Source organism: Lygodium microphyllum, chromosome 2, assembly GCF_053477565.2.
Source record: "Lygodium microphyllum isolate KBCC chromosome 2, Lygodium_microphyllum_v1.1.10, whole genome shotgun sequence".
Taxonomy (NCBI): domain Eukaryota; kingdom Viridiplantae; phylum Streptophyta; class Polypodiopsida; order Schizaeales; family Lygodiaceae; genus Lygodium; species Lygodium microphyllum.
Window position 1 is genome coordinate 29,751,223 of NC_141136.1, and position 25,481 is coordinate 29,776,703.

Below are 25,481 nucleotides of genomic sequence, written 5' to 3' on the forward strand. Positions count from 1 at the left end.
AGTTACTAGAAACAAGCAATACAAACCACTATAGCCATTTTTCTATACAAGGAAGCATCAAACCACAAAAATGAGAGCTACTATAGCCATTTTCCCATACAAGGAATCATCAAACCACAAAAAATGGGAGCTCATAAATCACTCAAGAATAGAAACTCCTTACAAAAGACCATGAAACTCTTCTTACAAAGACCTTATTCTACTATTAATTCATAGAATGTACAATGGAGTGTGTGACTTTTTTACATCAACATGTAACAAGGCAAGGGTGACTAGATTCTTAAATGAAAAACTCCCCTTTCAACAGAAAGGACCAGTACACCATAAACCACATTTGGATAGAAAGGAAAGTCCAAGATGAGTATTCAGTCATCTTAGAAGGATCATAAACACTTGGAGATCCTTACTCAAGGTAATGCATTACATCATTCATGCTATTGGGTAAACTTGTAGAATAAGGTATTACATCAATTGTGTCATTGGATAGACTTGTAGGGATTTGTATTTGAGTAGAGATTCTAATTACAATAAACCTATTGTAGGGAAAACAAGTTTCAAATATAACCTCAAAATAGATACCCTTTACATGCACTTTTTGGACTCATGGATCTAGACATACCACATAAAACATAGACTTGCCTTTTCTTGGGAAGGACACTTGCTTCTTGAGACTTTAAAATGAACTCCTTCTTACACTACCATTGTAAGTTGGAAGCTATGGTTAAAGTACCATCTCTATATCTTCTTATAGAAATGAGTTCACGGACCCATAAAAAATAATGAATAAAAAGATGAACTTTCCTCAATTAAGCCCATGGAGTAGCCTTATCAACCATAACCTTTATACCATGATTATAAACCTTCGACATAGGATCTTTATCTCCTCCTCTGAGTATATATTGCTTTGAAAGAAGGCCTCCAAACATTTTACTTTGACGATGGTTTGAAATTAAGGTAAGAAATAAGAAGGAAGAAGACTTTGTCTACCATCATACTCTAAAAGAAAAGAAAGAGATGATGACTCATTATATCATATCATCCTCATGTCCCAACCCAAGCTATTAAAGCATACTATATAGATTTTTGAGCTCACTTGGAGTATTTGGCTACTAATAATTCCATCACTAGATATAATACATGCAAAACATCCACTCATCATTCCATTTGGTGAGGCTCCTCCATAGCTTCCAAATTGAAAGTGCTAATCCATTGAGATAATAATCTTTCTATTTTTTATCATAGCAATAAAATGGAATGAGTCGCTAAATCATTCTATGGCCCCATCCATAGTCATGCCTAATGGCCCAACTATCTTTGGTATATGCTTATTAAGGCTTGTTGCAAACTAGCCTTTAATCAACTAAGCCTCCCAAGCGATTCAAAGAAGACACACAAAAATAGCATAATGTCCTCCCTTATAGTGTAAGTATCTTGCTTGTAAAATTTAACTACTAGTAGATCTATATCTTTGTGACATTCAAGTCAAGTTCTGTCCAAGAATTTAAGTATCTTCCCTTCACAATTTCATTAAGCATCAAAGACATTATTGTGTCACTTTAAATATATAGATTCCTTCATCATTTCATGAGCCCCAGATTTTGATTTTGAAAATTCCTAACAAAGACACGGACTCCAAATTTGACAAAGCCTAGCAATTTTTATTAAAACAATTCTTGTTTTGTCTACCTCTCTCATGCTTGAACCCTTGTCTATATAATGTTTTCTATTAGGCCAACCATGCACCACATATCATTATACTTTTCCATTTTAAGGTGAATATAAGCAATGGTATGTATCATTGTGTACTAGATCTTGTTGTAATACCTCCCTAGATTATGCAAGGAGTAGATTTGATCACTTAACTAGTAGTCTCTCCTAGCTTCAAAACACATAAGCACATGCTACTACTATATTATGATGTATTCAATAATTTTACCATTGAAGGAGCTCACATATCACATTTGGGGCTCTTCCTAACGTTATTGAAAGCTAGCACATTCAAAACTAGACTCTATGCATACACATGTCTAGAAATAGTTGGTTAGATGTAAGAAAATGGGTTTTAATAGCCAAATTAAGTGGAATATAGAGAATCCTTATTGCTTGGAAAAGACTCTACCCAGGGAGTTCACTCTTTGTAAACCAAATATGTCACCTACGAGCAAAGAATCGTGGAAAACCCGTATCTACAGCTTGTGCAAGAGTCATATGACCCCACCCCATTTTTTACACTTATATGATGTATCAATAAAATTTACTGTGAATTCTCTTTTTCACATATAAGATTGTATATTGTGTTTATTTCTTCCTCATATTGAATAATATTAAAAGACTAGAATATTTCTAATTTGAAATTTATGCATTGCACTTTAAAGGTGATACATTGTCGCATCACTCCAAATGTAGTATTTTATGATGGTGCATTGTCTTTAACACAAAAAAGTAGTATTTAAAAAACATAACAAATAAATTATCTTTCTCCTACCTCATTCATCTTCCTCCCCTCCCCCCATATCCCTATTTTTATGGGTAGATGGGAAAATTAATAGTGTCTATGCCTAATGTATATGCTTATGCACTTTTTGAAAAAGAAAACCCTCCCTTGCACTTACATGGTTCCTTATACACTTTTTGGGGAATAAACCCCTCTTTGGCACTTACATGGTTTCCTAAATTATCCATGGCAAACTCCTCAAGAGAGGTATCATTTAAATTAATTGAATTAGGCTATGAATTCTCCCTTGACTATTGGAAAGCTCTTTGTAAATATGTATATTATGCATGTTTGCTCTTTGGATCCTAACTAGGAAGGGAGATAGAGAATAAATAATGCCAAGAGGCATATTCCACAGTGGATTCCGTGAGGTTTTATGGTGGATTCCATAAGATTTTATTACCAAGGCTCATACACAAAGTGGATTCTTTGTGCCAGAAGTCAATGGGGACGCCTATCCTTTTCCGGCGTTCTATTAATTTGATGTGTACATGGGCGATTCCATAGCGGGTGATTCCGAAAAATACATATTTAAATTAATAAACTTTTATGAGTTTAGAGTGCGCACTCGTGATAAATTAAGGTTAGGATTGATTTCTAACCAATTTATTTATATAGCTGAAGACTGCTAGGTATTCACTTTTGTTGGTTTAATTGTATTATTTTACTAGCGATTGTGAATGCTTCAGTTGATGCATAGAGTGAGCAGCGGTGGCAGTGGAAAGCATTGGAGGATAGCGTGTATTCAATTTTATCATCAATATTTTGATGGGTGCATACCTTAGGCATGGCGCCTATATTTTGTCGCACTTATTTATCAAAGCGCTTAATATTTATTTATTATTTTTATATGCGCATAGGCGCACGATTTAGATATTTGTATTTGGACATTGTATTTGGGTACGCCTGACTTCTTGGGCGCCCATTAGCTTTAATTCTTTATTGGCACAAAAGCAAACTCAAAAGCTCAAGCGTGCTATTTTTTAATTTGGGCTATTATTTGAGCTTGAAGATGAATAATATATGAAATACATGCTTTTTGGAGTGTACACACAAGGCATGGGGAGAGATTGCACCCAATTGGTCTCTTGTTCATGTTGTATAAGCTTTCTACATTGATTTGTGTGCAAAAAGTAGAGTTCTTTTGTTCTTGGGGACCTTCTGACGCTCACTACGTGCACCTATGGCATCCGATTTGTGCACCAGTGTTATCAGAGCGAAGCTGAGATCGAGAGCTTCCAATCGCTTACCATCTTGTGCGAAGGCAGAGCTCCTGGGACGATCGAGCTCTACAGTCAGTTTCATCGCGAACGGTCGATACCAGTGTGTTCTTGGCGGTCAAGAACCCTCTTCTGCACTCTTTGATCGTGAAGGACGAGCCTGTGGAGGCGGAGGACCACGTGGATAACTCCTACATCAAGTCGTCTTCAAACAATAACCTCCATAGCTTAAAAGCTTAAAAGCTTTATCTCAATAGTTCAAAAGCTTAACAGTAAGCTTAATAAGAAAGATTAAGGCCTTAAATTTAACGAAATTATGCCGCGGGATGCTGATGCCACAGTCGACGGCATGAAAAACGCCCCCCTCAAAAATCCAACAGCAACACAAACAGCTTAAGTCTTCTAAAGCTTAAGTCAATTAATCTTTAAAGAAGCTTAATCACCTAAGTTACACTAAGCTAACTTACTCCTGCAAGTTACTTAAGTCACAGAGGTCATTACAGACTTATTCAACTACTCCCATAAAGGCAGTTCACACGCAGAAGCACAGAATCCGTTTATTGCTCTCTGGTAGACTCTATTCACACCTACAGACTTGCTAAACCAGTTTCAGCAAACGTAGAAGGTCATACGTAGTTCATATGCAGTTTCTACAAAGATAACGAATACCGCAATCACAAAAGACAAACACTATAAAAGCCAAACAGAATATACAAGCCTTGTATACCCGCCTTTGAGCTACGCTCATCCCGCTAATCAGATTTCAAGAGTGTGAGGTCTTTTGGATTTTACAGGATGACCGATCCAAACATGGACGATCTTATGGCTGAAGGTGATTTACCTGAACCAACAATGGAACAGAAGTTGGATTTGATTATGATGCAGCTTGATGAAGAATGAAGAGCCCGACAAGCTTTGCAAGTTCAATTGGCCAATTTGCAACGATCTACCATCGACAAAGATGGACCGCAACCCGAAGATCTTATATGACGTATCATCGATGCGACACTTGAAGCCCAATCCATCCGCAAAGAAACAAAGATAAATAAAAGAAACTTCAAATTTCGTACTTTCAATGGATCTCGAGATGGAAAGACTGTACTTGCATTTATAAGTCAATTTGATGATTACTTCCATGAAGAGATATATGCAGAGAAAGACAAAATTAAATGTGTCACTAACCATTTAGTTGATCGAGCATCTTTATGGTGGATTGTGGTCCACAAGAGCATTGATTGTCCCACTACCCGGGAGAGTTTCCAAAAGAAGTTTTTGCAGAATTTCCTTCCTCCTCAATTCCATGAAAAATCCATCAAGCAATGGGATCTTCTACAGCAAAGAGATCGTGAACCTATTTCCCAATACACTGAACGTTTTTGGAATGCCCTACTGCAATTATGCATGCTTGAAGATGTACCTGAAGCGACTTACAAACACAAGTTTATGTCTGGCCTACTTGGACATTATTATGCTGAAGTCAATATGTTCAAGCCAACAACCCTTGAAGATGCAATTTCCTTAGCTCATGACACTGAAGATAAGATTCTGGAAGAGACAAGCGACCACAACAATTTCAAACTAATGGTAACTATGGTTCCAAACAATTCAATTCAAATTTTCGAAGATTCACTCAAAGTCGTTTTCTTCCATCTTCATTCCATAAGTCTTGGATAGGACCACATGCTTTGCCATCAAATACCAATCCAAACCCTAAGCCATCCTCTATGCCAAATCCTAACATTCCTAAACTTCCTGCCATTACCAACAGTGTATCTAAAGCCAAACCCATAGTTTGTTACAAATGCCATCAACCTGGACATCTAGCAGCCAATTGCCAAACCAAAAAGCCACCTGTCCATATCAATTATCTTGAAGCAATGGAAGAAGAAGAACGTGAGGAAATGCTTGACTTTATAGAAGATGATGATGACATTGGTACTACTTCGAATACTTTGCCAAGTATGCCAACTCCACATTCTTTGTTGACAATGAAATGTTTTGTGCATGGTAAAGAAAAGACTATTTTACATGATGATGGTAGCACACATGACTTTATTTCTGCAAAGTTAGTTAAAGAATTGAATTTACAAACTGTTTTTACACATTATCTCATTAAAGCTACATTCCTAGGCACGAGATATAATGGAACACAAGAGGTGCATAATTTAGAAATTAAAATTGGTGAAGATACTGAACGAAATAATTTCCTAGTTGTACCTTTGCAGTCTAGTGACATTATCTTAGGAATGCCTTGGCATCACCAATACAATCCTCACATAGATTATTCTACGCATTCAATTAAAATTTATTTTCAAGGAAAACAAATCACATTGTATGGTATGCACGCCTCCAATAATTTTTCACTGCTTACTCATACTCAAGCTAAACGTGCATTACGTAAAAGTAGCAAATCTTATTTAATATGGGTGAATGAACTTCAAGCTAAAGAAAAACAAATGCATTCTAGGCATACACAATTTCTTGCTCAATTTCAAGATTGTTTTGCTTATGATTTTCCATCTGGACTACCACCTTCACGACCTGAAGATCACAAAATAGATTTAATTCCTGGAACACAACCACCGTGTAAAGTACCATATAGGCATAACCAAATTGAACAGAAAGAAATTCAAAATCAAATAGAAGAATTTCTTAACAGAGGATTAATTAGACCTAGTAGTTCTCCATTTGGCGCACTTGTTTTATTAGTGAAGAAGAAGAATAATACTTATCGCATGCGCATTGATTATCGAGCCCTAAATAAAATTACTGTTAAGAATAGATATTCAATTTCTAGGATAGATGATCTTATGAATAAGCTACAAGGATCTACCATATTCAGTAAGATAGATCTTAAATCTGGTTATCATCAAGTAAGATTGGATAAATCTGATATATTCAAAACTGCATTTAGAACACAATTTGGATACTATGAATTTCTAGTGATGCCTTTTGGTTTAACTAATGCACCAGCTACATTTAGTCGCATGATGAATCGCATATCTCTGAAATATTAGCATTGTGTCATTGTATTCTTTGATGATATATTAGTATTCAATAAAAATGAGAATGAGCATTATGAACATTTGTCTTTAGTTTTCAAGTTGTTAAAAGACAATCAATTGTATGCTAATCCAGAAAATAGTGAATTCTTCCAAACAGAAATTGAATATCTAGGTTATATTGTTTCATCAGAAGGTATTAAGGTTGACCCTAAAAAGATAGAAGCAATTTTAAATTGGCCCATACCCAAAAATGTGCATGAGTTACATTCTTATCTAGGTCTTGCTAGTTTTTACAGAAAGTTTGTGAGAAATTTCTCATTACTTGCATTACCTTTTACTAAAATTTTAAAGAAGGGTATTGTTTATAACTGGTCTGATAATCAACAAAAGTCTTTTGATTTATTGAAACATGCATTAACCCATGCTCCTATATTACAACTACCTGATTTCAATAGTAGTTACTGACGCTAGTGGATCTGGAATAGGAGCCGTCCTTATGCAAGATAATCATCCCATAGCCTACTCTAGTTGTAAACTGAAACCATCTGAACTTAAATATTCTACTTATGATAAAGAATTGCTAGCTGTAGTACAAGCCTTACGTCAATGTAAACATTACTTAATAGGTTCTGAATTTATGATCAAAACTGACCAACAAAGCATTAGACATCTCCTTACTCAACCCCAAATATCTGACCGACATATTAAATGGGCAGCTTTCATTCAAAGTTTTCATCCCCTTATACAATATCAACCCGAAAAAGAGAATGTTGTAGCCGACGCTTTGAGTAGAAGACTGACAATTCATAATATTTCTATGATATCATTTGATTTCCTTATCCCTATGAAAGATACTTATCATCAGGATCTTACTTTTCAAGCTGATTGGAATAAACTAGTTGCAAATAATTGGATTCCTATTGATTCACTGTCTTACAATAATGGATTCATGTTTTATGAAAAAAGATTATGTGTGACAGTTCCATTTAGATCATTTGTTTTGCATGAGATTCATTGTCCTCCATACCAAGGTCATAGAGATATTATATCTACTTTTCGTACATTGACTGAAGATTTTTGTTGACCACATATGGACATTGATGTATCTAACTTTGTATCTGAATGTTTAGTTTGTCAACGAGTTAAAAGACACCATGGTAAACAATATGGTTTACTAATGCCACTATCTATTCCTTCACGACGATGGGAAAAAATTTCAATGGATTTTATCATTGATTTACCCAACACTAAAGATAACCATGATATGATTTGGACTGTTGTAGACAGGTTTAGCAAACAAGCATATTTCATTCCATGCAAGAAAACTTTAACTGCATCTCAAGTTGCTCACTTGTTTTTGAAAACTGTTTTCACTAATCGTGGTCTACCAAAAGTTATTATTTCTGATCATGATTCTAGATTCTGTAATAATTTTTGGATTACTTTGTTTGCTAACTTAGGAACAAAGATTGATTTTTCATCTGCATTTCATCCTGAAACAAATGGTTAAACAGAAGCTACTAACAGTACTATTTTAGATCTTTGACGTGCTTACACCAGTTCAAAACCACACACATGGGATTCACATCTACATTTACTTAAGTTTGCATATAATAATACACCACACAGAGCTACAAAGAAAGCACCATTTGAAGTTATTTATGGATATAGATTGCCTACACCTGTTGCATCATTATCAAATAAAATTCAAACTACTAATGACATTGCTAACATGCATGCTACTATTTTTGATGAAGTTAAAGATATGATTGTCAAAGCCCAACAATCATATACAAAGCAAGAAAATAAGAAAAGACAAGCTATGAATTTTAAATTTGATGATTATGTTTGGTTACGAATAGAAAAACGTAGATTACAAAGTGTAGATAAACACCCAGTTGTAAAAGTAGCACCTAGATTATATGGACTATTCAAGATCATTCACAAAATTAATGACAATGCATTTAAACTAGAACTACCACAACATTGGAAAATACACAACACCTTCCATATCAGTTTACTACGACCCTTTAGAGGCCAATTATATGTACATCCTATCTATGAAAACCCTCCTTTACTAGATGATGAGACTGAAATCCTTGAGCCTGAAACTATTATAGATACTGACTTTATGACCACTAGAACTGGCCGTAGATACTCTAGATATTTGGTCAAGTTTAAAAACCATCCTGTTGAAGAGGCCCAATGGATGCAATACATCCTTTGTGGAGCACACACACAAGGCATGGGGGGAGATTGCACCCAATTGGTCTCTTGTTCATGTCGTGCAAGCTTTCTACATTGATTTGTGTGCAAAAAGTAGAGTTCTTTTGTTCTTGGGGACCTTCTGACGCTCACTACGCGCGCCTACGGCATCCGATCTGTGTACCAATAAAAACCCTCATTCATGACCACAATGACCATTATCAATGCTATCATTATATGCTCAAATGAAATTCTTTTATATAGGAATATCATCAAAGTATATGGAAGTAACTCAATAACCCGTTGTCCAAATGTTGCGGATTAAAGGCCACATGTGTCTAGCAAACTACATTTACCTTATACTTAGTGCCCACACAGTTGTAAACTAAAAGTGGTGGCTGCCCACCACTGTCATCTATATTCCTTATTATTTACTATGATAGAATAATAAAGAGAAGGCAGGTCACACATTGTGACTGTTGAAGTTTCCACACACTAGTCTTACTCTTTTGCATTCAAACCTCTATAGCCATTCCTCTTACTTCCCCTTGTGGTTTTCTCTCTCTCACTCTTGCTCACCCTTTCAAGCTAATATTAGACTAGGAATTCAAGGAGCTTCACCCATTCTACTTCAGCTTGGGAAAGAGAGCTTCAACCCCAACTTCCATGGCAACTAGAGCTTCAATCATCTAAGGAAAATATCAAATCGCCACCTTCTCCAACTCATTTCTCAGCTTCAGCACAACTTTGATCAGTGCCTAGTAAAGTCAAAGAGTTAGGGATAGTAGGAGAAGTCCCTAGAAATTACCCCACAATTGGTCATATATTTTTAGGGGGCTTCCCTACTCACTTCCCCTCAGACATTTGGCTTGACAACTCTTCTAATTCTTATCTAGCTATTGAGGACTTGTCTTAGCACTTTTGACTCTGGCTTTGGGCATCATTTGAGACTAGAAACTTACTATTCACAATTTTGGATAGCAAAGCATTTGAATGTTTATGCTTTACTAATGCTTATTCACATGGGTTTTAATGCTAGGATGAGATATTGATCTTAGGGATGTTCTACAAATTGAATAGAGCTGAGTTTACTCAGCCATTAAAGGGACCTTTGTTCTCATAAATAGTGGATAGAAAGCATATGCTTTGAATATCAGTGAAATATATGCTTACATGCCATGGGAAAATGCTTTTTGATCATGTGTATGCTTGACACTATTGGGCATGTATGGATATGATCTCCTTTTGGCCTTGAGCTTTAATTCTAAGCTCTCTTATATTCATATCTATAGAGGTTGCATGGTTCAGTGATCTCTTATTCATAGGCTTGGATGCTGATTTTATTTACATGCTCTAGGACATATTATTTGGTACCTTTGGGCTTTCGAATGCTATGACATGCATGTATTGAGCTTCCTTTGCTCTTGGATACTTCACTTTACTTCCAATGGGAGAACTTTCATATTTCATCGCAATGTTTGGGTTTGAGAGATTGCACAATCTTTCATCTATACTACTTGGTTTATGCAGACACCATCTTTGTAGTTATTAATCGCTATGTGATTTTGTTCATTTGATTTTTTGGTTGCCTAGTACTTCCTCTTTCAGGTACATTATCAGCCCCATGGACACATGCTTCCTTGGTACTCGAATGTTATGATAATTCTTTGAGATGCTAGTTGGATTTTTAAGAGCTTGATTATCTCAGTTTTGAAGAGGCTTATTTCTATCATAATAATTTGGACAACAAGCATACAACAGTGGACTCCATGCTTTGAATGCCCATTATGTCTACATGATATTTTAAGCATGCTATATGTCTACAGTGATGTCTAGGATTGATTTAAAAATCCAAATACAATTATAACATGCTTTGGCACTTCATTTTGAGTTATATTTGATGTACTTGGACTTTGGTTGGTTGCTTTGAGCTTCCGTACTTACTTACTTATCGGTATTGAAGCTTCAATTGGACACTTATTCTCCCACATATATTCGAGATGTGCTTCGTCTTTCCAAATGCTTTTGTGTATATGTCTTGAGCTTTGCCTACTCACTTTGCATTCAAAATTCTCTTCTAGATGGAGATGCTTATACTTACTTGGCAAAGCTTTGCTCTTTAACACAATCCAACTATTGGTTCATGTATATCTTCTCTTGTATGCTATTGGATGCATTCACCTCCACTTGGTGGGCTGATGTTATTTTCTCTTTTCTCAATCATTTTGCATTCAGCGACATTGCATATTTGTTATGTATTGAGAAACATTACTCTTTTTCTTGCAATTTGTGGGCATATCTAGTCTCATTTGTTCCCACACTTTGGATTTGCTTTGCGGGCTATTTTGTTGAATATACTATAGCCCATACTCTTGCTATTTGTGCTGACACTTGCAGTCATTATAGCAAGTTCATATGCCAATAATGCTATTTTCAATCTTTAGAATCTTGATGGCAATAACTTCAAATATTGGACGGCATAGGTATACCAAAAGTTGGTACAAAAGAGCAAGTTAAACCATTCAAGTTAAATAGCATAAAGCGTGAGCTTTATGATATAGAGGGTTAGGCAAAACTTGATTATCTATGCAAATCTAGTGTCATTTTATCATGATCAAAGTAGGTGTATTTTAATAACACTGGGATTAAGAGTGGTGCTTATGCATAATAGAAAAAAAAATGATTTTTATGACAAAAGAGGTCTTGCATCTCAATTATACTAGTTGAAGAGACTTGTAAACATTCACATGAAGGAGGGTACGGCTATATCCACTCATTTGAATGAATTTCATTCCATTTTCAGCCAACTTGTATCACAAGGCATTCAACTTGACAATAATATCAAGTCCTTTTTCTTGCTTGTTACACTACCTGAGTCATGGGACACCTTCCATATTGCTAGGAGTGCTCATCCTTCTAAGGGTGGTTTTAAATGTAGTGGTATAGAGAGTTCTATACTAATAGAAGAAGAAAGTAGAAAAAGCATTGATACAAACATGTACTTCTTATGCATTGACGATTAGAGGTAGAAATTGTAGTAATCACACTAATAAATATGGTAGAGACTCCTAGTCTAATAGGGGCAAGTCTTAGTCTCATAGGAAATCTTGCATTAAGTTTCACATATGTAAGTTCTCTTTGACATGTAATTATTATGGCAACATGGTCAAATTCAACTACAATTGCATAAAATGTGCAATGATAGGCATAATGAGAAAGGCAAGGGGAAAGCATATAATAATGTAAATTCTTAATCATTGTAGCATTGTCCCTAGAATTTCTAGTGTGAAGATTGAAATGATAATGATGGCAGAAGGAAAATTTCATAGTGGATTCCGTGAGGTTTTTATTCCACGGTGGATTCCATGAGGATTTTTGGTGGATTCTGTAAAACTATATTTATTTATTGGGGCTCGTACACAAGATGGATTCCTTGTGTGAGAAGTTGACGAGCATGGTTGCCCTTTTGGGGCAACAGATTAATTTAATGTGCACGCGTGTGATTCCACAACGGGTGATTCCACAAAATACATATCAAATTAATGGACATGCACTCAAATTAAATTAAGGTTAGGACAGAGTTCCAACCTATTTAATTATTTTGTAGCTCAAGACTGCTAGGTATTCACTTTTGTGGGTTTTATCTTATTAATTTCAAGCAATTGTGAATGCTTCAGTTGATGTGTAGAGCAGGCGACGATGGCGTTGGGTAGCACTAGGTGATGCTGTGAATTCAAAATACCTAGAAGAATTACTATTTATGATGGGCACACGCGGTATCTCTAAAGAAGTGGTGCCAATATTTTTTTAGACACGCTTATTTATTAAAGTGCTTGACAAAACATTTATTATTTTGTAGGCACATAGACACTCGATTTAATATTTCATTATCTAACATTGTATTTGGGCGGCATAGCCCGACTTTTGGGATGCCCAAATGCTTTACTCTTTATTTGGGCAAAATCAAACACAAAAGCCAAAAGCATGCTAATTGTAAAGTGGGCTATTTTTTAGCTTGGAGATAAATAAATTTATAAACACATGGCTTGTCAAGCACTCACACAACGCATGGGGGGAGATTGCACTCAATTGGTCTTCTTGTCTCTTATTGTGCAAAATATCTTTTTGTCTTTATGAAGCTTTTGTAGAGTTATTTGTTCTTGGGGACCTTCCAGCGTTCACTACACGCACATACAACACACGATTTGTACACTAAATAAATGTAGCATATACTAAATCTAATGATGACTATATTTTAGCTAATTTATCTATTGATGCTACTCAGTTTATTGATGCTTCATCTACTTGCTACCATTTCTTGTTTGCTTGATTCATGTGCTTCATTCCATGTTACCCCACATGAGGATTGGTTTCATAACTATTGTGGTAATACAGGCTCTATTGTGAGATCGCGAAATGATACTGCATTAGATATCATTAGCATTGGGGATGTTAGACTACAGTTTGATTCAAGCAGCTCTATTGTTTTGGATAATATATGTCATGTACTAGCTAGCAATCTCTATTCTTTGATTGTATCTAGGTTTGTTGACCATGTATTGGGTGTGATTGATTTACCACATGTATTTTTAACTAGCTACACTCTCTTAAAACAAGTGATAATATAACTCAAATCTATGAAAGAGAAAAAAGATCTTATAGTAGCATCCATTTTACAAACCTCAAATTGAATAGTTAGATTCCACATGAAGGTAGCCTTCAAGGGATTACAAGAAACAATTGGGAGGAGTCTCATTATTATAGTCAATCAGGTGCAAGAGAGAGCTAATAGAGCTTATCATGAAATTCTCCAACAATTACTTTTACTGACTTGGCACATTCCCTTCACAAAGATTCCCATGTGAATAATCAATCTTTCACATTGTAGAAGCAGATTTCAACTTCAATTTCTTCATTGCTTTCTTATGCTTCCGTTCCCATTAAAACCTTTAACCTTTTCTCAAGAGTTGTATTGTTAATGATTTTGTCATGAAATTCCTACTTGGTGATACCAAGTACCTCTTCCAAGTTAAATTCCACCCAATTGTTAAAAATTCACTCTTCAAGAACCTTGTTCAGATCCATGGCTATCCTAATATCATGCTCTATTACTTGCAGAGCATTTATCACAATAGTTTTTATTTGAGCAAAAGCCTACACCACCTATTGTTGTTGTTGTTGTACTTGCATAAGCATGTTCATATTCTACAATACTCCAAAACAACACTAGAAAGTGTGCTTGAAGGTTCTCCCATCTTGCCTTTTCTTTCGACAACTTGCCACATTGGGTGTGTTTATGAATATCAAAGAGGTTTTAGTCAAAATGTTGTATTTGCTGGGGATCAAAGAGAGAAGGAAGTAAGGAATTGGAGATAGAATAGAAGTAAAAAATAGGCAGGCGATTCAAATTAATCCCAAGAATGCTAGAAATCAAGTTGTCTTCAAGACATGTGCATACATTATGAATCAATCATAAAGCCTTTTGCCAAGTCTATCAACGTCTTTATATAAGATAAAGGCAAAGCTCGATGATTCAAACTCTACATGTATTACTTGTACTAAAATTTGTTGTACATCCAAGACAAAGAGTCTAAAAAATCAAACTTTCAATAGGTTTACATGATTTCTTGGTAGGAGAAACCAAAGTACCTGTCCCAGGAGCACTATGTATTGCTAAAAACCGAGAAAGGAAACAAAAGCGTTGTATGAGACTCCAAACACAATTCAGCCCTATGTATTCGTGGTGATTATAATGATTGTTTGATGGCTAAATTCCAAGACAAAGGGTTCTTGGATTGGCTAGACAATGTCTATGACTACTCGAAAGTAATCTCCAAGCACTAGATGTCTTGAGGCTCCTTGTCATACTAAAAATACGTACCAAACACTAGCTTCTTTCCTATTGCTCAGATGGAAAATGTGATGGTTTTGTTGACTCTGAAAGGGGTAAGACCCTGGGATACTTGATTTAAATTCTCATAGATCACTCCTTCTCAGCTCTTCTTGTCTCCAAAGTGTTGTTTGCTAGGAAATTGCGATTGCCTACCACCACACACTTCAAGAGCCATTCTCTTATTATGATATTTCCCAAAATTGGCTAAAAAGACACTTGCTTTGTATAGGTCACTCTATTCTAAAAGTTTACTACACCTTTTGAGTATCTCTACAAGAAATAATGGCTAGAATATCAAAAATAGAATAAAATAGTCCAAAAATCCCATATTTTTGAACCATTCATATTATGGACACTAATAATAATGAATAATATGACATTGAATCTCTAGATTAATAAGAAAGTGAGATGGTGATACACCTCAAGGTGTGTCTGCATAGCGGCATGACAATGCAATGTCAATGTAATGGAGTGGGATCTTGAGACTCCTAATGATCCGTATTCAATCAAACTCAATATGATATTATCTAATGATGAGTGTACAAACTATGTATCACTCCTACTATAAGAGTTTAGGGATAAGTTGCATGGAGATATGGTGAATTGAAAGGGATTCTCCCTACTATTGTTGTGCACATGATCCCATTGAAAGAAGGTAGTAAGCCAGTAAAGCAAAAGGTTAGAAAAATGCCTTTTGAGTTGAGAGAGACACTCTTCTTAAGGATTCTAAACTTCCACAGAGTATAGTTTGTATCATCGAACATACCTTTATTGAAGATTGGTTGACAAATCGTTAGTGTTTGAATAGGTACTACAACACCACCACCTTTAGAACTACTTCATGTGCCAGAATCGCCTATGGAAGTCAACATTGCTCCTGCTTGCTATCAAGCCTTTGTCTCTAATGTACTCTTTGATCTCTACAGTCCCCTTGGTCCTAATACCATGCAAAAATTACACGGTGCAGCAAATAGATTTTGAGCAAGAGATAGAGAAAATTAGTACACAACAAATAAGAGGAGAACAAAAAAATTCTTTAACTCTAAACAAGTTGATACAAAGATGGATCTGTCCACCTGTGCACTTCTAATGTAAAGCTTAGATGGATATCTAGATAGAAGATATGTGAAGAGCTTAAGGCTAGCTAGAATAACTCTGAGTGAGTGAGCGGATGGATTATGAACGTTGTGAAGGGGTCTACCTTCTATAGCCTATAAAGGGAGTCATGATGGATGAGCTTCCATGTGCACCAGTGTCTGTTGACCTTCCATGTGCACATGTGTCTATTGACCTTCCATATGCATATGTATCTGTTTACCTTCCATGTGCACCTCCACTAGTTTGCTAAGGGCTACTTCTAGAGGTCTCAAACCCTAGATAGGGGTTCTTGATAACTTCCTTATCTTACAACTTGATGTAGTGTGCCTTGAGTTGCTAGCAACCTTAACTACTCTATCTAACACAAAGGCTATACCTAGAATGGTCACCTTTTGGCCACCCAGCACATAGACCTTATCTGACATACAAGTCAAGAGCCACCAATGTCTAGGCTCACACATGGCTTCTCCTCATAATGGGGGCCTTACAACTTTGAGCAATGTGGATCATTGGTGGAATCTTATGAGGGTAGGGAATTGAGGCTATCTAAAACAAGCAAGTAGCAACCTACCCATTAAATGTGAACTACAGCCTTGGAAGCAACACATGCCGCCCTGATCCACCTTTTCAATAGAGCCCTACTCCCTAATTAAAACAAGCTTGATATTAACTCACATTGTGCTCTATTGCTGCAGACATTCTACAGTGAAAAACATAGATGAGAGGAAGCTTTGTAGGCAGATAGTTAGCTTGTTGCCCACTATTATTAAGAGTACCATCCAAATTGTTCCAAACCGTGCATCCTACCTCTATTGGCATCTCAATGGAATTTCATCCTAAAATTGCCTAGTTCTGCCTCACTCATATGGTAGCAATAATATGTTGGCACCAGTAGATTCTCATGCTTCAAAATAAAATGGAGATTTAGTAGGAGAATGCGACACATGTAGTGTCATGTGGGGAAGAAGGGATAGGATTATCATTGCACACCTTCTAGCATGTGAAGAGGCCCATCTCGACATTGCAAACTCCATTCGGAACCAACTCCATATTCCTATATGGACAAGTGGCAATAGTGGCTACTAATGTTGATGACTCGTTGCCCATCTCTTATGACATCTTGAAAGAGCTGCAATAGTCTTTCTAGAGGAAAACATGTGAGAAGCTAGGGATGAAGCGGTGCAGTGACTTTGGGCTGCATTGGTGGATCCATGTATCCAACTAGCACCTCTACCATTTTGTGATGATGATGATTTTGATGCATATGTGCAAACCCAACCTCTAACACAGTTGACACTCATTGTCCCTTCCTAGCTAGCCATTACTCTTTAGTAGGTGCTCGCTCTTCTTCAGCCTCGATAGCCTCTCCTTCTACAACAAGGTTAGTGGCCAGACTCTAGTAGGAGGCAAAGGTTTCCCAAGATGTGCCCATAGAGATTGGCGAGGCAATAGTAGCATTGATGCCCATTTTGGTTGCCGCAAATAATATAGCTCGTGGTAGGATTGGCCTAAAGCATATCTTAGTCCACAATCATTGGACTCAAGAGGAGAATTTGGAACATGAGCTCTTGAGCTCGAGGAAGTTACTATATGTATATCCTCTATATCACGTGTGTTCAAGGCCTATTTATAAATATCCTTATTTGTGAAATTTTCTTCAATAAAATATAATCCTTTTCTATTCAATCTGTAAATAACCCCTTTATATTATACCCTTTTGTATGTAAGAAATGTATAAATATGGTATTTTAAAAATTCATTATTTTAAAACCACGTCATGCACACATATGTTCATGAGAAAATTACCCGAGCTCTTGAGAAACAATGAGATGTCACCTTGGAGCACGTTGAGGTTCTTCAGAATGATCTTCGCCAAATTTTGAATATGTGAAGCCAACAGCAAAATATTAATGGAATCACATTTGCCATCTATCGATAGTAGACGATGAAGTGTGGTATCATGCCTTCCTCTGCTTCGCCTTACCCCGGACTCCTCAATTCACACACAAAGAAGTCCTTGCACTTGAGATTGAGTATTTTTTTGCTAAATTCATAGTGTAGAAGAAGCCCACTATGGATCACAAAGATTGGTAGCAACAGAACATTACAGCCATCACTCGAACATCAAGCTACGCTTTGAGGTGGAGTAACTCATAGAAAAGCTAATATAGGTAGAGGACCCATCCTCTAAGCGCATCATGTGCATTCACTCTCTCAAGGATAGTGCTACTTGCCAAATTGGCTAGATTAAACATCTTAAGCAGTAGGTCGTGCTAGTAAGAGTGGAGCAGAATCGACTTCATCAAGCCATTCATATAGCTGCCTACTAACTAGAAATTCTAGCTATTTAACTCTTTTTCCATAATATCCCCAACCTCCACACTCAAATCGCATGGATCCTTAGCTCCATTAGCACCATTTGAACTACAATATACTCTAATACCTACCACCACCACTATCACCTCCAAATCCTTGCCCAACCCACCCCCTCCTCCAATTCTTGCCTCTTCCACACAATCTACCACTACTAGCTTCACCCTTGGCCCTGACACTTGCACATGTAGTAGTACTCTAGGATAGAGCCACTCTAAAAGATGTAGGAGAAATCAAAGGATGAAGTCTTGTGAATTTTAGTCCACTGTGCATGCCACGTATTAGGCGTAGGAGGATAGGACAGATTGGTGGTGGAGTAAGTGCCAATGAAAGATGGCAGTAGTAGTGCAACAATGAAAAGTAATGGTGTAGCTGAGGGTAATGGCAGGACTTCAAGCCACTGCAAGTGAAAGAGCTATATAAGGGGCACAAAGGAAGTGATAAGGTTTCCAATTCACATAATCACAATGCCAATTCACCCCCATATATATGACTCTACGTACACATAGACACACACAAAGTTACTTCCATTGTTGTGTTGTGATCACATCCATGGTTATCTAGCTTATGCATTGTACTTTCAAGTGGTTAATCCTTTGAATATATCCATATTTTTGTAATACCCATTCCGCATATGAATTCCCTCTTGGGCAGGGGTCATAGGGATAATATTTTTTGAATTGGATAAATGACAAAGAAAAATTGTTGTTATTCCCCTTACCCCCCCCAAGTCGTCTGTCGAGCTAGAGGGGGAGGGGAATAGAAGGAGTGATTAATCTCCTCGATGGAGCTTGCAGGAGGAAAGTGGGCATGTGTGATGCCATGCAGGGGAGGGAGGATCCCCCTCCCCTCACCTATATAAACTGAGGCTGTGCATGCAGAGAGGGACGGCTGAGGGCGCTGAAGAATTCTGCAGTTGTTGCAGCCACAATCATGCTTCGTGGTGGTGCTGATTAGTTTATTGAGGAGGCTGAATGTAGTCCCCATGATGCCATCATGATTGTGAGGAGGACGCTACCATAAAAGCTTGAGGGGACGCTGCAAAAATCGAGTGCTACCGAGACGCAGCTACACACACCGTCGTGAGAGAGAGGAGTGGACGCTGATGTGGTAGTCGTGGCGCCGCCGTTCAGTCCGCCTACACACTGCCGTAGTTGCCACGTGGAGTCACGTCCTCCTTCAGAAGCTTAGAAGCTTCTAAAAGCTTTCTAAGAAGTGCCCCCCCCCTCATATGTTCTATTAAAGCTTTTATCCCCCCCCCCCCACCAAAGTCATCCCAAGGGCTTATAACCCCTTTTCTTCACGTATCTTAAATCCCCCCTAAGGGCCCCCTTAGGCCCCTTTCCCCCGTGCAAAAATTCCCTTTTTAGCCCTTTCATACCCTTTCCTTCCCCCCCCCCCACAAATTCCCTCATAAGGACTCCACAAGCCCCTTTTCTCCCCGACATTTGACTTGAAGGGTCTTCATGTGTTTTTTTAAAAAACCCTTCTTTTTCCCCCATACGCAATCCCCTATATCCAAAGGGGTCTTCCACACCTTTTATTCCCCTTCCTTGTGAGTCTTTAAAAAGGCCATTAAGCCCTTTCCCATGGCTTTAATGAGCCTTACTCGTCGCGGAGGGTTTTAAAATACCCCCTTTCCGGGTTTTCAACCCTTTCCGTGGTTTCTCCCTCCTCCACACAATTATCCCTTCAAAGAGCTTCTACGAAGGGAAGGAAAAGAAACTCATAAAGGATGGTGGAATTTAAAAAGGAAGTTTGCAAAGCCACATCCAAGACGGAAAGGCTGCATTCGCGATGGCTCCGAAGAAAGCCCAAGGCGCAACCGCAGGAGGGTCGTCTCCTAGCAACCATGTGGATATCTCACCACAAATCCAGGTTCTTCTTCCTAATTTTTATTTTACGTCATTATAATTCAATTGGACGTAGATGATTTTTGGAGATAGGTTGAATTTTTTGTCTTAAATGCTTTAGTTAATTTAGAAAAATTAGCTCACGACGGAGGAATTCAATCATTAGTATTTTCAATAAAACAAACAAAAATAAAGTGAGCAAAAAATTGATATTCATTTCTAGCAAGTAGTTTTGTGCATTTCAATGAACTGAACTTAGATTAATGTCCATATTTACAAAACGGAATTAAGATAGTGCACTCCGTTTAGGCATGGAAGTATAAAGTGCATGTCGCATTATTAGGACATATCTTTTTCGCAATAAATCATTATGGAAAGTGCTAAGAATCCATAGGAAAGTGCAAGGCACGAAATGATTCTTAAAATTGAATAACTCTAGCCAATTGGTATAAATATCATTTTTCAACTGCATAAGTATTAGAAAAAGCTGCATGTTTGAGTATGAATCTTGTTCGCAAGTTATAGGGTGATTAATTGTATAACCTAACCTATGCTTGATCTTAAATCGATAAGTTAGGGTTGAAAATCAATTTACCCGTAGGCAATGAGTCATGTGTTTATGGAAATGATAGCATAATTATCTTCAAGAATTAAACAAATTGGCATAAACCTAAACACCTTAACCCATAGAGTACTCGTTTTAGAAAGAGTTAATTCAATTCCAAAGAACTTAGTAGGATTTAATACGTGACATCCACCGCAAAATCTCATGGAATCCACCGTGGAATATGCCTCCTGGCATCATACTCCCGGGGTGGGATAGCAATTGACCTCAATTGCTATTAGCTCAATGTGGAGCTAACAGAGTGGGAAAAGCATTTAAGTCTCTAGCGTGCATCCATTGGGCCCCTTCAACAGGATGGTTTGTAAACTTGACTAAATATCCAGAGTATCTACTGCCAGTTCTAGTGGTCATAAAGTCAATATCTATAATAGGTTTCGGCTCAAGGATTTCAGTCTCATCATCTAGCAAAGGTTGGTTTTCATAGACAGGGTGTACATGTAATTGGCCTCTAAAGGGCCGTAATAAACTAATATGAAAGGTGTTGTGAATTTTCCAATGTTGTGGGAGTTCTAGTTTAAATGCATTGTCATTGATTTTGTGTATGATCTTGAATGGCCCATAGAATCTAGGTGCTAATTTCACTACTGGGTGTTTATCTACACTTTGTAATCTACGTTTTTCTGTACGTAACCAAACATAATCATCAACTTTGAAATTCATAACCTGTCTTTTCTTATTTGCTTGCTTTGTATATGATTGTTGGGCTTTGGCAATCATATCTTTAACTTCATAAAAAATAGTAGCACGCATGTTAGCAATATCATCAACAGTCTGAATTTTATTTGATAATGATGCAACAGGTGTAGGCAATCTATATCCATAAATAACTTCAAATGGTGCTTTCTCTGTAGCTGTATGTGGTATATTATTATATGCAAACTGAAGTAAATGTAGATATGTATCCCATGTGTGTGGTTTTGAAATAGTGTAAGCACGCAAAAGATCTAAAATAGTACTGTTAGTAGCTTTTGTTTGACCATTTGTCTCAAGATGAAATGCATATGAAAAATCAATCTTTGTTCCTAAGTTAGCAAACAAAGTAATCTAAAAATTATCACAAAATCTAGAATCACGATCAGAAATAATAACTTTTGGTAAACCATGATTAGTGAAAACAGTTTTCAAAAACAATTGAGCTGCTTGAGATGCAGTTAAAGTTTTCTTGCATGGAATGAAATATGCTTGTTTGCTAAACCTGTCTACAACAGTCCAAATCATATCATGGTTAGCTTCAGTGTTAGGTAAACCAGTGATAAAATCCATTGAAAATTGTTCCCATGGTCGTGATGGAATAGATAATGGCATTAGTAAACCATATTGTTTACCATGGTGTCTTTTAACTCATTGACAAATCAAACATTTGGATACAAAGTTAGATACATCAGTGTCCATATGTAGCCAATAAAAATCTTCAGTCAATGTACGCATGGAGCCCCAAGAGGAACACCAAGGAAAAGGGAATTCTCTTGCAAGAAAATCTATCTTATAATATCAACAAGCTTGTTTATTAGGTTTTATATGATCACAATGAAGAAAAGAACACCAGGTACAACGAATCTTCATACAACATCATGTAGATCTCCCACAGATTTGATAGAATCAACCATATTCTTCAATATCTTTACAAAATCCATCAATATAACAAAGAAAGCAAAGGAATATACCATCTTTGAATGGAAATACATCACATAGTATTCATCTTCAATATCTTCATAGTCTTCTCTCTCAATCTCTTATATACAATCACTTTGTTTCAGTAGAATTGGCTATCTCTGACTCTCTCTCTCTCTCTCCATCAATAATACATCATATCCTCACTACAATCTCTCATAATCACCCTCAATAATCCTTCTTAGGTCGTGGATACCCCTCCCAAGAGGTATGTCTGATATGAAGAGTCACCAGCGCCACTACAGTGTCTTTTCATAGCTCACTACTGTCACTTCACTCCAGTCTTCACTTGACTCTTCAGCAGCTACTTCTTTCAGCTCTTTTTCACTTGTATTCACCTCTTCCCAAGACTAGAAAACTTTCCCAAGCTACACTCTCATCCAACAGAACACATACAGAACAGCCACAGTACAGTACCAGAACAGCTACAGTACAGAACAGAACAGAGACAGAAGCTCTACAGAAGACCTACAGAAGGTTACAGAAGGTCATCAAAACCACATAACTCATACTCAAACCATTCCAAACTCTCAAAAACTATTCAATAATATTTCACAAGATCTCAATCTTCATCAATCAATACTCCATCCCTCCTTACAGAAGACAATCAGAACAAAACAGAAGCTATACAGAAGGTATACAGAACCTATCAGAACATCACAGAACCTCATATCTCTACTAATAAACATCATGAACTTCCAAAACACTCTCAAACCACTTCCAAACTAATCAATCATCTCATAAAATCAACCATTCAGCTCTCAAAAACAAAAAAATCAGCTAAAAAAACAAGTCATTTCAACACTCAACATATCCCCACACTTAATAAGGAAGCGTCCTCGTGACCCAAGAAAAAGAGAATACAAGTTCATTCAAAATCTCAACTTTGATCTTCAATATCTCTTCAAAAACAATCCATCCAACCACGACCCCAATATATCACCTGTATCTGATATAAAAATACAACGAAAGGAAAACCCTTCATACATTAACACTTCTTATCAAACTAGAAATCACAACAAACTTGTAAAGGATATAAGAGTTTTCTGCTTCTTCTTCCTCATCAACATCTTCAACTATCCAACCACGACCCCAGCACCACAATTTTCCAAAATGTAGCTCGCACGAAATCCAATCCAATAGGAAACCACCACGTTCTTTGTACATAAATTAACCCAAAACACAAACACTACACACAACACAACCATCTGAATGACTCCTCCAAAAAGAGAGATTTTCATTAAAAATCAGCCACCATACATTGGAAAGGTATCAATGAAGATGATCCCTCTTGAAAGATTGGTGATTTCGGAAACGATCCATAGACAAGGATCCATCTACAAATGTTTTGGGAGGATTCTGAAAAAACTGAAGACAGCACATCCTTTCCAAGAGGATAAGGTATCTGCTAGGCAAACAAAGGGCATGAAAATACAATATATCCAGCTGCTGGGAATCAATGCTCACATTGACATTCATGCACAACTTTGGAATAGGCTTGGAATCATTATGAGAGTGCCTATGCATATACGCCAAGTACCAAGCAAAGTGAGCAGTTAATCTCACTGAAGGATCTACAGACTCTGAATACTGCTGAGCAAAATGAATATAGTTTTGGTAAGCTTGACTGGTAGCTGTCCATTCTCCTAGAATTACTGGCCAGTTTATCTGAAGTCCTGTAAGGGAATCATTCGAGCTCCATCCCCTTCTTCTGGATATCTGATGATCAAACCCGTCATAGTCACTAACCAACTGAGGTGGTTGAGATATAGAAGTGTTAGGAGAGGGAAGTGGAATAAGGAAAAGTGGATGAAGTGAAGGGTAGGCAAAATCATAAAGGAAGAATGATTTAAAGAAGGAGTGGCAGAAATTGGTAGGGAATCAGTTAAAAAGGGTGTTAACTGATAAATAGGAAAGGTGGAAGGTACATGAATGGATGGAGAAGGACATGATGGAGAAGGGGAAAATACTCTATCCTCAATAAAAGAGCAATATGTAAATATGGGAATTTGAGGAAAAGAGGAAGGTTGGAAAAGAAGGGATAAAATAGTTGTGGAATTGGATTGACAAAGGGAAAGATATATATCATATCGGTGAGCCATTTGTTGGTAATACAGAAGGGTAGGAACAGAAGGTCCTAAGAGAGATCTTCTATGATAGGCATTAAAAAATATAGAATCAAACGGATTATGTTTGGAAAGATAAGCTAAAAGATCCACCCTCAGTTGATTAGTATTCTGGGCATAGGTAGGGGCTGTGTTCTGTCTTTGATTCAGGACCACAATATCAATCATGGTATGCTAGGAATTATCAGGACAATTAGTCACTTTGGAGGAGTAACTTTGGAACATGTCAGCTATATGCAACTCCAAATGGTTGACATACAAAACAGCTTGTAGAACCACATCTCCCACATACCATGCCATATCCACCTCATCTGGAATCAACAAGTCTCCACGTAGATACATGTAGGACATCAACATGGTATCTGTCGTGACAAAATCTTCAAACACCATCCTTATCACCTCTGTTAGCATCTCAGTAGACCAAGCCCCACTCCATCCATCCTCTGGAAGAGGTAGATCCATCGTGGAAAGCTTCATGTAGAAGGCCAACTTCTGTAATTCGTAGTGGATAAAGAAAGAATGGTCTGGTGGAACATATTCTTGAAACTGCTCAAATGTAGGCCATAGCAAATCCATTCTGGATTGCAATCTTTCCACTTTATCTTGGAAGAGAGGACACAAGGTAGCCTGTCTTTGAAGAACTGCCAAGTCTTGCTGTGAAAGAGAAGGGATCAAGGGAACATTAGGGCTTGGAGGAACAGACCGTGACTTTGCTAGTTGAGCTTGCAACTGCTTGATTTGGGAAGCTTGTGATTCCACTGTGTCATTAGCAGTCTGTAAGGCTGAAAGTTTGACATCAAAAAGAGTTTGGAACTCTTGCGCTTCTCTGGGCATCCTCTCCTTCTCCTCTGAAAGGCTAGTAACCTCTGATTGAGCCTCTGTTAATTGAATCTTCAAAGAAGATATCTCATCTCTTTG